Below are 13,547 nucleotides of genomic sequence, written 5' to 3'. Positions count from 1 at the left end.
AGTCATCCTTTTTTGTGAACTAGAGTTAAAGAACCGAAACAGTAAAAAGAATTGATTTTCTCATCACTATTATGTATATTAATGATACCTTGTACGAGAGAAATCATGGCTTTATCAAGGAGCTTGGCCAAGAATTTTAAATATTTCAATACATAGATTTAACAAGCATGAATGACACAGGAAGTTGTAGGTTGTTTCAACCTTGATTCTAACTTTTAATGACTAAGCCAAACTCTCAGAATAATCATTTTGGCTCAAGGAACAGTGCATATTATGATGAAATGCAAAATGTTGTCATTATTTAATTCACTCATTATAGATACAACAGCTAATATTGAGACTGGGTCCGAGATCGATTTTTGTTTGGCTCAATATTAAATGATTTTTTCTACATCGATTTGGAACAATATTTGAATCTCGAAACCAACACTCGTATATAAAGAGTGGGGACCCAAAACTTACAATCACATTTAATCTAAAGGTTTCATTGCGAAATCAAGCAACAGTTGAAACAAACATTAACAATTTTTGTTTTAATGCCATGTCTCTTTGTGTAAAAAAAAAAATTAGTAACAACAACAAAAGGTGTGTGTACGATCTCCTCTGGGCTGGAACTGAGAAGCTTCCAGAGACCGTTGGCATCTCCATCTGGCCTTCCTACAACGCCAAGAAGTCCATTAAGAATAGAAATGGAACCATACAGCCAAGTAGAAGCTAAACTTCTTCAGCTAAAATTTGGGGGACTTCCAGGCTGCCTCCACGTGTCCCTCCTTCAGTGCTCACCTCAACTCCCTGAACTTTGGGGCGTCTTGTTAAAGAATGTCTGCAGAGCCTCGTATCCAAATGTGGATTCACTGCCTTCATGACAGCGTGGTACGCCTTGAAACCCGTCTTTATCGTCAAGAGCTCCCAATCTATTTGGCATATAATGTTTGTAAAGTAGGCTATATTGAATAAAATATATACCTAAACATATCACAAATCGGTATTGAGTAGTCTTCTTTCTTTTTTTTTTTTGATTACATAAAAATTACATTTCTCGTAATTTAGTCAAGCTACTGCAAGTTTTGGGTCCCCACCCTGTACAATTAAGGTTTATGAAATAGGTTGAAAAACTCCTTAAATTCAATATTTTGTTTTTCACATTTAATTTTCAGAATGTCAAATATAGAGTTCTATGCCTTGAATGGCTCTAAAATGCATCTTTAATAATTCCATTAGGATAGAACAGTCATACATCCAAAATCATGACTATCCTGATTTATTTAGGCTATCATTTTTGTCCTTAAAAATTGGACTCCGTGTGTATACTATCAACTTCTCTAAATTTTATTAGTGGTTAATTGGCAAAATAACGTTCTCATATGAATTAATAATAATTGATTATTGTAGGAATGTAGGAACTATCTCGAAATTATTACATATACACATTGTAGAACCGTATCTGTTATTCTTAATTTACAATTGTTTTAATAGTTTATTTGTGACTTTATCAGACTTGGCTGTTAAATTTCTTTGTGGTTTTACTAAGAACCATTTGCATAATTAAAATAGAAATTTGAAATTTTACAAAAAAGTATATCTGTTTTTTATCCAAAAAAATACATTAAGTAACTTTTATAAATTATGGTTGAAATCAAGGTTAGTGATGCCGAAGAGCAATCAATAGAGCTGAGTTCGATTGCAATTTGTCCTAGTCCTTAAATATAACTCAAAAACACTAGTCCCGGATTTATTTTCAAGTTATGGCGAGTGCAAATTACATTATGGTGATTTCATCAAAGTATCATGCATGATTATTTTCTTTGGAGGGAGGAGTAGGCTGTGCCGATGGGTTTTTTGTACAATTTACAATTTTGACATGAAAGTTTTTATTGTTTTTTGCAAATTTGAGAATACATTTTTTAGAGGAGACAAAAAAAACTTTTCCTTACATTTTAGATTTAAATTTTTCAGAAGAGACTAAATTTGAACGAGTTGTAATTTTAAAAAAAAAGATAAATAAATTTTTTTGTTTTATATCCTGCAACAATATTTTAACAATCTTTCTTAAACTTGCCTCAAAATAAGTTACAGAGAAAGATTGTAAAAATATTGCTACAAAATACATGTTTCATCTCCTAAATAAAATATAAATCCTGTAAATGGCTTAATTAAATTTTTTGGGAATATATATCGATTTTTGAATTTTATTCCAAAAAAAAAAAATATTTCTGAGAAAAGCTATGGATTTTAAATTTTTTGAGAATAGATATGGATTTTTCAAAAAAAAATCCCCAAAAATTGAATTTTTTCAAATTTTTGTCAAAAATTTTTATTTTTGTACTTCTTTTCAAAAAATCCAAAAAACCAGAGCCCCTCTAAAATAGGGAACGCCCCTTTCATTGAATCTAAACATACTTTGAGGGTGTAAGGGGTACTTGCATTAAATACATCATTTTAAAAAGGTTGAGAACCCCTTGTCTTATTTATATATATATATATTGGCCATTTTATTGTTTATATAAATAAATATTTGGTATTATTTACTTATGTATAGCTACGCCTGAAGTAAATTAATAATAAGGAAAATTATAATAGTGCAGTGGCTAATAAAATACTATGTAGGATCTTAATATTATAAAATATATGTATATAGTATGTAATTCTTCTGGTAGTAAAGCAGTTGGTATGATTGATTGATTTAAATAATTACTAACTGATTTCCGGGCTTTTTTCTATTTCTTTTTAGAAAGAGGGTTTCGCGGTACAATATAGGTACATATATATGTGAAATATATCTTTCTTTTCAAAAGAATACTATTACTTTTGAATGTCATTTTATAGCAAAAAAAGAAGCCCCTTGAAATTGTACGAGTATTAAATACGTACAAGAATAAATAGGTGTATAATGTACATGCTTCGACGTACAAATTGTATGTGATGATGAGGAGAATTCATTAAAATTTTGATCGATATGTGTAGATATTTCTATGCTTATGTGATAATGGAAATAAATACAAAATAAAATAGTTGGTATCTGGACAATGACATTTACATAACGACCAAAATAGTACTTTTGAAAATAAAAAGAGTCAAAAGAATGATAAACAGAGGAGAGTAGAAAAAGAGATTACTTTGGAATTCAAGACGTCAAAATTATTTTTTAGGCTTCTACGTAAACAATGGATGTTAATGCTAATGTTACATTGATGACATTTTCACGCCTCAATGACTCACTGCAAATGATGATATCACTAAAAACAATTGAACAAATACTTATTGACAAAAATAAAACTAATTAAATACAAGGGCGTCTGTAGGAATATATTTATCTATTCTTTTGAGGGGGGGGGGGCTTTGTTTTTTTTTAATTCTTGTGAAAAAAAAGGGAAAGAATAAATTTTTGTGGAAAAAAAATTCAAAAATCCACAGCTTTTCAAGAAAAATCAGATTTTTTGGAAAAAAAAAATTTTAAAAATCCACAACTGTTCAAGAAAAATTAATTTTTTTGGAAAAAAAATCAAAAAAGTAATATTAATATTAGTCTCAGCTGTTCAAAAATACTTTTTTTTTTTTAATTTTCCTTTAATTGGCCCGATGGAGTTGAACTGATTAAATATAATTTATTTCAAAAATTAAATTTCAAATATGTAATTCATGTTTAAAAGTATATAACTTTGCATAGAGGGCTAGTCTCCTGTTAGTATTTGGTTTAATAATGAGGAATAAAAAATTTTGGTTATTAATTAACGTACCAACTTGCAATTATAAAGGTTTATGAATAAATATTGATTAAGTCCCAATTATTTTTATTTTAAATATCAAGTAAATAACCGATTAAGAATCATATTTAAATTTACTATTATTTTACTGATATCTTATCTGGCATTCATTATTTTAGATCATTTAGTTGAATAAAATGTTTTGCTAGTCCAAACACTACTTAAAAACAAAGGAAAATAGTAAACAGTAACTTTGAAACATAATTCCTTCTATTTTACAGATTTTCGTACTAAAAAGCCGCACTAAGCAGGTACCCCCCTTGTATTCATAACACAGGAATGAAATACAGCTGTTTCCTTGCTTAATACCTATTTGGCATAAAAATGTAATGCATTTCTAGTTAAGAAATTGGCTTTAACATAAGTATGCACATAAATTAAATCACTGGCTAAGTACAAAAAGATAGTATCAAGTGCCACTCCCTTGCCACAAGAAATAAAAATGAAAAATTTTAATTGCTTAACATTTGTGTGACTTCATTCTTTTCGTCATAGGGGGGAACACAATAGGCTTCCATCCATATGGATTTTTGGAAACTGATACATAGATTGTTAAGGGAGTAGAAAATTTAATTGACCGATATTGAAGCCATTTTGTGGTCAATATTTTCTCTGACCTCTTTTAACGTCCCTGGCTTATTGGTGTAGACCAATGACTTTACGTGCCCCCAAAGAAAGTAATTAAAATGGGTTCAGTAACACAATCGATTGGAACGTTTGCTCTGTGACAGGTGTCACCGTCTTGCTGATACCACATGTTCGCCAAATTAATATCTTGCAATTAGAGCCAACATAAATCAGTTATCATGGTGAAATAGGGATTTCCATTTAAAGTAACGTGGCGATTACCATCATCAACGGAAAAATAAGGCCCAATTATTCCTCTAGCATGAAGTCCACACCAAACAGTAATTTTTTCAGGATATATTTATGTCTCGTAATGCACTTGTGGATTGCTGGCTGACCAATAACGCATATTTTTCTTATTAACAAAGCCATTGAGCCAAAAATGAGCTTCATCACAGTAATTGATTTTTCACTCTTAGAGTTATAAAAATGAGACGGTTATTTTCATAATAAATTTGGATAATTTGCAATCGCAGATCAGGTGTATATGCCTTCATGATGAAATATATACTAATGAAGTTTCGAAATGTCAAAGGAAAAAAGAAATATGCGATAATTTTTATCCCTAACAGAAATAAAATTTGAATTGTCCATCATAAAAAAAAACCTATATAAAACTAAGGTACTGTAATGTACTAACAGCTTAGCCAGGGATTTTTTGAAAATTTAAATATTTTGACAATAAATGAATTAAATAATTTTCAAAAAAAAAAAATCATGAAAATTTTAACATTCTAAAGTGATGTCGTATGCTTTAAATGACTTTTTAGGATTACAAAAGATTAAATAAGGCTGAGGAAGGAGAGATATGTATAAAAAAGGGGACGTCAGCTAAATCAGAGTTTTTAAAGGTTACATAATTTGAAACTACTTTTTTAAATATAAAGTTCGTTTTGTTTTTGTAAGTTAAAAAATATTGGTTATAATCGGCAAATTTAGTTGATTACCGATTATGTTGAAATTACTTATAGCAATCGTAACAATGGATAAAAAACATTCCAGCATTTTATATTGAAAAAAAATATAAAAAAGCTTCCAAAAAATATCCTTTATTTTGCTGGATTTTTGTATGACTAAATACATTTTGTAGGATCTGTATTCAAGATAACTTAATGAATATTTAATCTATTGAATAATGGAAGATTTTTTTATCAATTGTTACTATCTTTGATTTTCATGTATATTGTTATTTCACCTCGAAATATGACTCTGAATCGAAATTATACTCTAAAACTTGACTTTAAAGGCCAAAGGGTTGAAAGTTTTAATAGTCATTTTGTGTTCTACGGATTAAATAACAATCATGAATGGGGATTTTAGGTGGTGGGCTTTCCAAGACCTGAACTTTGTTGCATGGTGTTTATTTTGTATATTACTAGCATCGGGAGGCTGCGTTACAGGGCTGAATAGATGGGAATAGCAACAAAGAATGAAGGTAGAAGAAAATAGACGGATATGGGGATCTAAAGGACTCTAGTGAAAGATGTTCCTAACGTAGCCGCCTTTATTCTGCTTTTTCACTCAGGGGGGGGCTCACTCCTTCACTCCCCCTCCCCCACTGGTTGCGTGCATAGCTGGATAAACATATAGTAGCTTCTAATTTTAAACAAATCAGAATTGAGAACTACGATATCCTACCTTGAGTGTCCACTCTTTGCCTAGAGTCCTTTAGGGGGATCTTGAAAGGGACCAAGGGAGACGAGAAGAGAAGGAGAAAGACATTGGAAGAGAAAAGGGAAATTAGTTTTTATTGCGGTCAAAAACAGTCTCTTAATCACCTCGGAGGCCCAAAAAATAGCATTTGAATATGCTTGGTTATTTTCAACATCTACTTACTAAATTACAGACTAATCTGTTCAACTTTTTTGGACTCCATGTGTGATAAATATATATGAGATTAAGCTGTGCTGGAATGTATTTCTAACCTTTTGAAGCAAGTGTAGACATCAGCTTTCATACAAATTACATAATAATGGCTCCTTTCCGGTGTGACAATGATTTACAATCATCAAATTTCTATTTACAAAAGGTTATAAAAAGCAGACTGAGAAGTAATCATGTATTTTCTTCACAGTAGGAATGTTTTTTTGCGAGAAGATGTAGGTAGAGTATCTAGAAAATAATATCAAGAGTAGGGTGGGTCGTTTTCAGACGGTTTGATCAACTTTTTCGAAAACTGAAAACGGATGAGGAATAGGTGAATATTCGGATAAAACTAATTTGGGGAAAATATCTCGAGGCTCCCAATACATACACATTTACAAAATGGCTATTTTTTTATATAATTAATTTCTTTTGTTAGTACGATAAAGCCTATTCACTCTATCCTAAAGACAAGATCAATTTGCTTACTTTTTTTTGTACATTATTCGGTATTGATAGTGTTACGTCCGTCCCTATATTAGGACTGAAGACGGCATTCCCTTGCAGTTCAGTCTCAGTTCGGTCCAGTTCATTCCTACATATCAGTCCTAAAAACTTATAAAGTTCGGTCCTTGAAATTTAGTTCCTTTTTTTTAATTCTTTAATCAGTTCTAATACCAACAGTCTTAACGACCGACCGGTTCCAAAGACCAATAGGACCGTTCCTGGAACAAATGAATAAGCACCAATACAACACTAGGTATTGATAGTGTTGAATCGGTCCTAATCAGTCTTTTTTTTTTTTTTTTAACGGTTCCATCTTTTTTACCATTCAATAGTTATTTGTTACAACAGTCATAGCTATTTTTTTATTTTCTTCACTCCAAACTAGGATTAAAGATATAAAAACAAAAAAAAATAATGATTGATAACTGAAACATATTATACTTTAGAATAATATGTTCTAGCCACACACATCCTATTTTAAACTTTATGTATCTTGTCTCATTGAAAGTGGTTATGCTGAACAGCTGAACGAAGTAGTGAGTAACTGCGTCATTTCAAATGTTATACTGACTATATAAGACTTAGAAGGACCTGTTTTAGAACTGACACATTTTGTTCGGACCGGACTAATAAGACTGTAATTTTTTAGTTTTTTTTTAGTCTGATCCAACACACTAGAATACTGATGAATAATTATAATGGTTGAAAAAATTGAATAACTATTGTTTTGCTCTTGATAATTAAGTATACGTCTAACACAATGTTTAACATTTAATACAAAATTTGATTTGTGAGACATATAAATTTTTTTCTATAGGAAGGAAACTTACACAATTTGATTTTGATAGGTTAAAAATATCAATCAAGTATATCCAAGAATCAAATTTCGAACCATAATTCGTAATGATGGAAAAATATTTTTTACCTTAAATCCACAAAATATCCTATATAGTATTAAAATAGTTTAGATGTTTGTCTGATTTCCATTCGTTCCACTTGGAAAACACTGGTAAAAACTTCAAAAACAGAGATAAATATAAACTTTAGAAATAAAATGGAAGTTGTTCAGAATTCTGAGTTACGTACGTAAGGTTATGTTTCATTCTGATCGGACCAGATTCCTGGGTGTTGGAGGATAAATTTGTTATTTTGCTAATAAGTTAATTTTTTTCATAAGACAAGATCGATTCAAAAATGTACTAAAAAATTTAAAATTAAAAAAAAACCGAATTATTGTCCAAACGGAAAAAGGGAGATCGTATATTAAATACGAATTAAAAAGGGGAATTAGGTAAGTAAAGGAAGAAGAGGATTAGTAAGTTAGTCTTCGTATGTATCTTCATTATGGGTGAAGAAGGAACATGGCAAGTTAGCAAAGGCAAGGACAATAATTATATCACATGGCTAAGCATTTAGAAAAATTTCTTTATATTTACCAAAATCAGTATTTTAATATGGTCAATTATATGTTGCTTTTTCAAGAGTGTCAAAAGGGGGTGCAGGTTTGGTTTTATTTACATACATCAAATGAACAGAAAAAGCAAAGAATGTTGTATACAAGAAGGTTTTACAATAGAAATTGACCTATTATATATTTATAGTAGATCGTTTTAGTTCAGAATTTTGAGACAGAAAAACTAAATATATTTAAATCTTTTTAATTTTTCATACCCTATCTTTAAGATAGGGTATTTGCAGTAGTATATAAATAAAGTTTTAACGGAATTGAGGTAACTCCACCATACGTTCAATTATCCTGAAATTTAGTATAGTAAAGTCTTTTAGAGTCATACAAATCCATTTCCAAAATGCTGTTTTTCGACTCACTCTAAATTACCGCATTAACTGTGTATTGAAAGTATATAAAAAATGTATATCTTCTAATTATACTCATAGCAACAACAAAGCAAAATGCACCAGTTAAGATCAATGGAAATAATGATTACGTAAGTAAATCTTTAAAAGTTCCTACATAAGTTTTTCAAAAAACTTTTAAAAGATAGGTACATGATATCGTTTCCATATCAATAAATAAAGATTAACTTCATTAATAAATTTAATTTTAAAAAAGATGTAAACAATTCTGATCGTTCTTAAATTCATATTTTTAATTATAAAGATCCATCAAAATGTTAATTTATATAGATGACTGTTCAAATATTTTAGCAGTGCAGTTACTTATGGTTGTATTTTTTTTTTAAAGACAGTCGTAATTAGTGCTGTATTGGTAATAATTAATCAACTAGCACAGCTAATGGCTATGCTCTGACCAATGTAATAATTTAGACTTTTGAGGTGTTAGGGAATTGTGATTGCATGATGGACTATAGAGCACGTTATAAATTTGTAAAGATAACTTATAAATTGTGCTACCTTAATAAATTAATAATACTTAATACCTTTAATTTATAACCATTTAGAAAATAACTTTACGAACACTCAATATAAGGTGTTTTTTTGATAAATTATAACAATTTTTGTAACAAGAGTTGGAGTCAGTACAAATTGTCCGCCCTTGGCAGCCCTGCTGTAAATGCATATAAATTATGATGTACATTACCCTTAAGATAAAAAAAACCTTAAAAAAAACAGTGCTCCTTATATCGATGGGGACTGATTATTATTTTTTGTGTTAATAATATTTATATGATGTACATCAGAGAGCACTATATGCAGTGCACTATGTATACACGTTCGATGCTTTATCCACACGCCTCCAGTATTTCATTCATGGGACTAGATTGTTACTTCTCAGGTAAATATATGTTTATGACATCCATCATAAAGCACTATATCCGTTGCATCCAGTGATTCGTTTACATACATTCGTGGAAACATAAATACAAACTTGGCTTTATTAATAGAGATATAAAAGAATAATTTAAAAAAAAGGGTAAACATCCTCAATGACGTCACAAGGGAACAATTTTATCTTCTTTAATGACGGACAAGTGGGACTGGCCCGCAGTCCTCGGTCCTAAATAAGAACCGACACAACACTAATTTCTAAGCATTTACGTAAAGATTATGCTCGTGAAAAACAGTGAGTAACACTGAGGATTTCTTCGAGAGTTATCTTCTATATTCTTGAAGCAATGTTTGACTGTTCAATGTCGTCTAATAGCTCCGGGCACTTGTAGGTAATACCACTAGTATACAAATATGCATACAGACAGACAGACAAACTTTGCTTTACTAATTTTGATATGATAAAAAAATTGGAGGGCTTCAGAAAAGGGGGGATAGCAACACCGCCGGCTACAACTACCCCCTGGTCTCCAATGATCAATTGAAGTTGTGTTTATGATTGACTGTACATGATTATAAATACATAGAGGTCAAACACTTACTATTCTATGGATAAATACATATTTTGTAGTCATATGATTGTGCATGGTGCAAATGTATTCTATCAAATATTTTATGTTAGAAGATGCTTTTTTCATGAATATAATCAATGCAAAAACTATTAATAACAAAAAGTAACTCTTATATCAGTAAAACAAGGTTTGCATTTATATCTAGATAAGAAATCGTTATTTAAGATATGACCCAAAAATGTGCATATTACATTGTTATGTATCTTTAGATTGCAATCTTCTATCTAACTATTTATACAATAGAACCCCGCAACTTGTAAAATGATGAGATAACTTTATGTCTGAGCAGCGCGGACAAAACTTCTGACTCTTGCGAATTTTGTAAACAAAGTAAAATTCGTGCTTCGGTTACATGTCGCTAGTTGGCGCTGTTTCTTAGCAGGTTAAAAACCATTGTAACGGGCCAAGTAGAAAGTACATAAGGATATACTTCTAGTATTTATGACATACGTAAATTCTCAGTATTTTTTGCCCCTTCCTCATTTTCGCATTTGCTGCACATCATTTGCGTACTTTATGACCTCTGCCGACAAAGTTGAACGTCGATTTTGGTCAAACTTGGTACGAGGATTATTTATTGTCCCAGTAAGAGGGCATTAAATTTTGAGAGGTCAAGGTAACACACAACGTAAAAAATGCCTCATCAACCATAACTTTCTAACAAATTGAGATACATAACTCAATTTGATTTTAAGTGAAGGTTTTGTTCTCTACCGAGTGCACATTCTAATTATAGGTTGTGTTCCCTATTTCAATGCCCCTTCCTTCTTCCATACGTACATGTAAATTATACATACCTCCTACCACAGGGATGTCCAACTTCATCATGTAATGACCTGCTTTGCCACTTGAAATATTTTAATGGTCCACAGAACCTTTTAAATGAAATTTCATGAAAAATGGCATCAAAACTATTAAAAACAAATCTATTTTAAATTTAGGCAAAATCTAATTTTTGCTCTGCAGCATAATTTGATCGAATTATTATTTTTTTTTTAAAGAAATCCTTAAAAAAGCATGTTTTTCTCTTTTTTCTCATTAATTTTATTTTCCTAGAGAGGTAATTTTTCAAAAATTCCTTTATTTTGGGTGAACTACAGCTCCCCCTCCCTTGCGAGTGCCCTTGCTGTTAGAGTCTCAGAAAATACGAGATAACTTCAAATATTTTCCTATGTTTGTTATACATTATTTGCGTTCTACGCATTTTGATGATATTGTGACAATTTTGCTACAAAATACTAATTGAAGTGTGAATGAGTATTGGGCCACACTTAAACATTAAGTGGGATGCAATACAGTCCGCTGACTACGTGCTGGACATCCCTATCATATGGCTATACAAAGGCCGTAATCCTCTGCGGCCGAAGGCCCCAAATAATTGTATTCAGTAATAGTATTAATCTGTCTTATAATAGTAAATCATGTATAGTTACTTCACAGTTAAATTGTCATTACAGCACTGTATACTCCAAGCTTTTCCCAGATTTTCGATGTATTTAATGGTTTTATGTACAATTTTAGAAAAAAATATGGGTCAAAAGCTTAAATTAATATATGTCTTGTACATATATATTTGTGTAGCAAGGACTCATTTTTAACAACAAACGTGTGTACCTAAAACACAACACGTCATATTAAAAAAGAAAAGGCAAGTAAATTTATTTAGGGTTGTAAATCCCGAGCATTTTTTAGCGTATGAGTTTTGTTATGGACAACCTGTACAATGTGTTGTTTTATTGTGTCCAGCTGTTATCATCATAGATGACAATAATATGACAATGAAAGAGGTACCAGCTTTTTGTAGCTCTTACCTGAATGAGTGTGTTTTTATTTTCCAAAGCTGTTATCAAGCCTCTTTTATTCTCAAAGAGTGAAAATATAAGTATGTAGTAGTGCGTGAAAGACGAAAAAAGTGCCCTAGGATGTGTTGTCGAGCTATAAGTGTAAGTCCTTCTTTAACTCGGGGTAGAATTGAGGATTGACAACGGAATAACTTCTGCCAATGTACTTGCTTGATACGGACTGGTGTTATTGTTTATTTCCTTCATCTATTAGCTGTTCGCAGCTTATTTGTTAAAATGTCATGACAGTTAAGCTAATCACCTCCCAAAGATTTTTCAAATTGTGGGGGTGACCAAGTTAGTTATCGGTTTTTTTTTCTTTTAGCAAACTGGCAAATTATAGTATTTTCAACTATGGTTATCATTATAATTTCATTCTTGAGGAGAAAACAATATCTAAGTATAGAGTAACTATGTGTGAGTGTGCTCATGAAAAATGGTGAGTAAGACGGACGATTTCTTGGAGAATTATCTTCTATATTATTAAAGCAAAGTTTGTATGTTCGTTGACGACCAGTAACTCTGAGGAATCCCAAGTACTACCGCTAATTATAATATAATGATTAATGCCTATTTTTGAGCATAGTTCTCTAAAATTGTTGTATAAAAAAGACAATGTTAGGATACGAACATGATCCATTTTAAGTTATTCGACCATATCGTTTCTTGACTCCTTCAGGAACGAATAACGACGAGATCTGGGGTTCTATGTATGATTGTGTCTTGTCCAATTTGATTATCAGTAAACAAGTGTATATTTTTATATAAAGGGTGCTTCATCTAAAAGTTCGGAAGTCGTAAAAAAAGTAAAACCACTGATGTTACTTTATTTCTAAATTGATTTTACATATTAAAATTTTCACAAAAGTCAACATTATAACGTTCAAAACGGCCTCCTTATTCTAGCTCTCAGGGATCTTGTGGTGTTGTTTGGACCTTCATTAGAACCATGTTCAACATTGCCTCAAACAAAATATTTTGAAGGTTAAATTCCGGGAAGTAAGGAAGCCAAAAACTCGGCAGGCGTACATAACATTCTCGGAATCAAGAAATTATTGCTGCCAGATCCAAGGTCAGTCTGCCATGATGCTGTGGATCCAAAGAAATCCATGTGTGCACAGAACACTGATTTAGACCTTGGCGTCGACCTTCACAGCCTGTTTTAAATGAAGGGTGGCATAACGTGACCCATGCTGCGAGAAACGCCAAGAACTTTACTTACTGCGGGTACTTGACCTTCATGATCCTATGGATATTATAAGTACTTTTTGCGAACTTTATATTGTTCCTTGAGTTATGATTCTGGTTTTGACATAAATTTTTCTAATCTGTGAAGAACCAGACAACAGGAGGCTTCTGTTATAGCTTGATCAAAGACTCGGTTCGGGTAACCGTTTTCTCTCTAATTCTCTCTTATTGACGGGGTTAGAAGTAGTCCCTTGTAATAGCTGTGGTGCCGTAGGTCTTCGTTAATTAGACAGTGGACAGTTGAGCGGGATGATAAATCAATTGCATTCATCCATTTGCCCGGATTCTTCTCTATTTTTTTGTTTATTTTCCACAAC

Source organism: Lepeophtheirus salmonis, chromosome 8 (genome assembly GCF_016086655.4).
Source record: "Lepeophtheirus salmonis chromosome 8, UVic_Lsal_1.4, whole genome shotgun sequence".
Classification (NCBI taxonomy): Eukaryota; Metazoa; Arthropoda; class Copepoda; order Siphonostomatoida; family Caligidae; genus Lepeophtheirus; species Lepeophtheirus salmonis.
Note: the sequence above shows the minus strand (reverse complement) of the source record.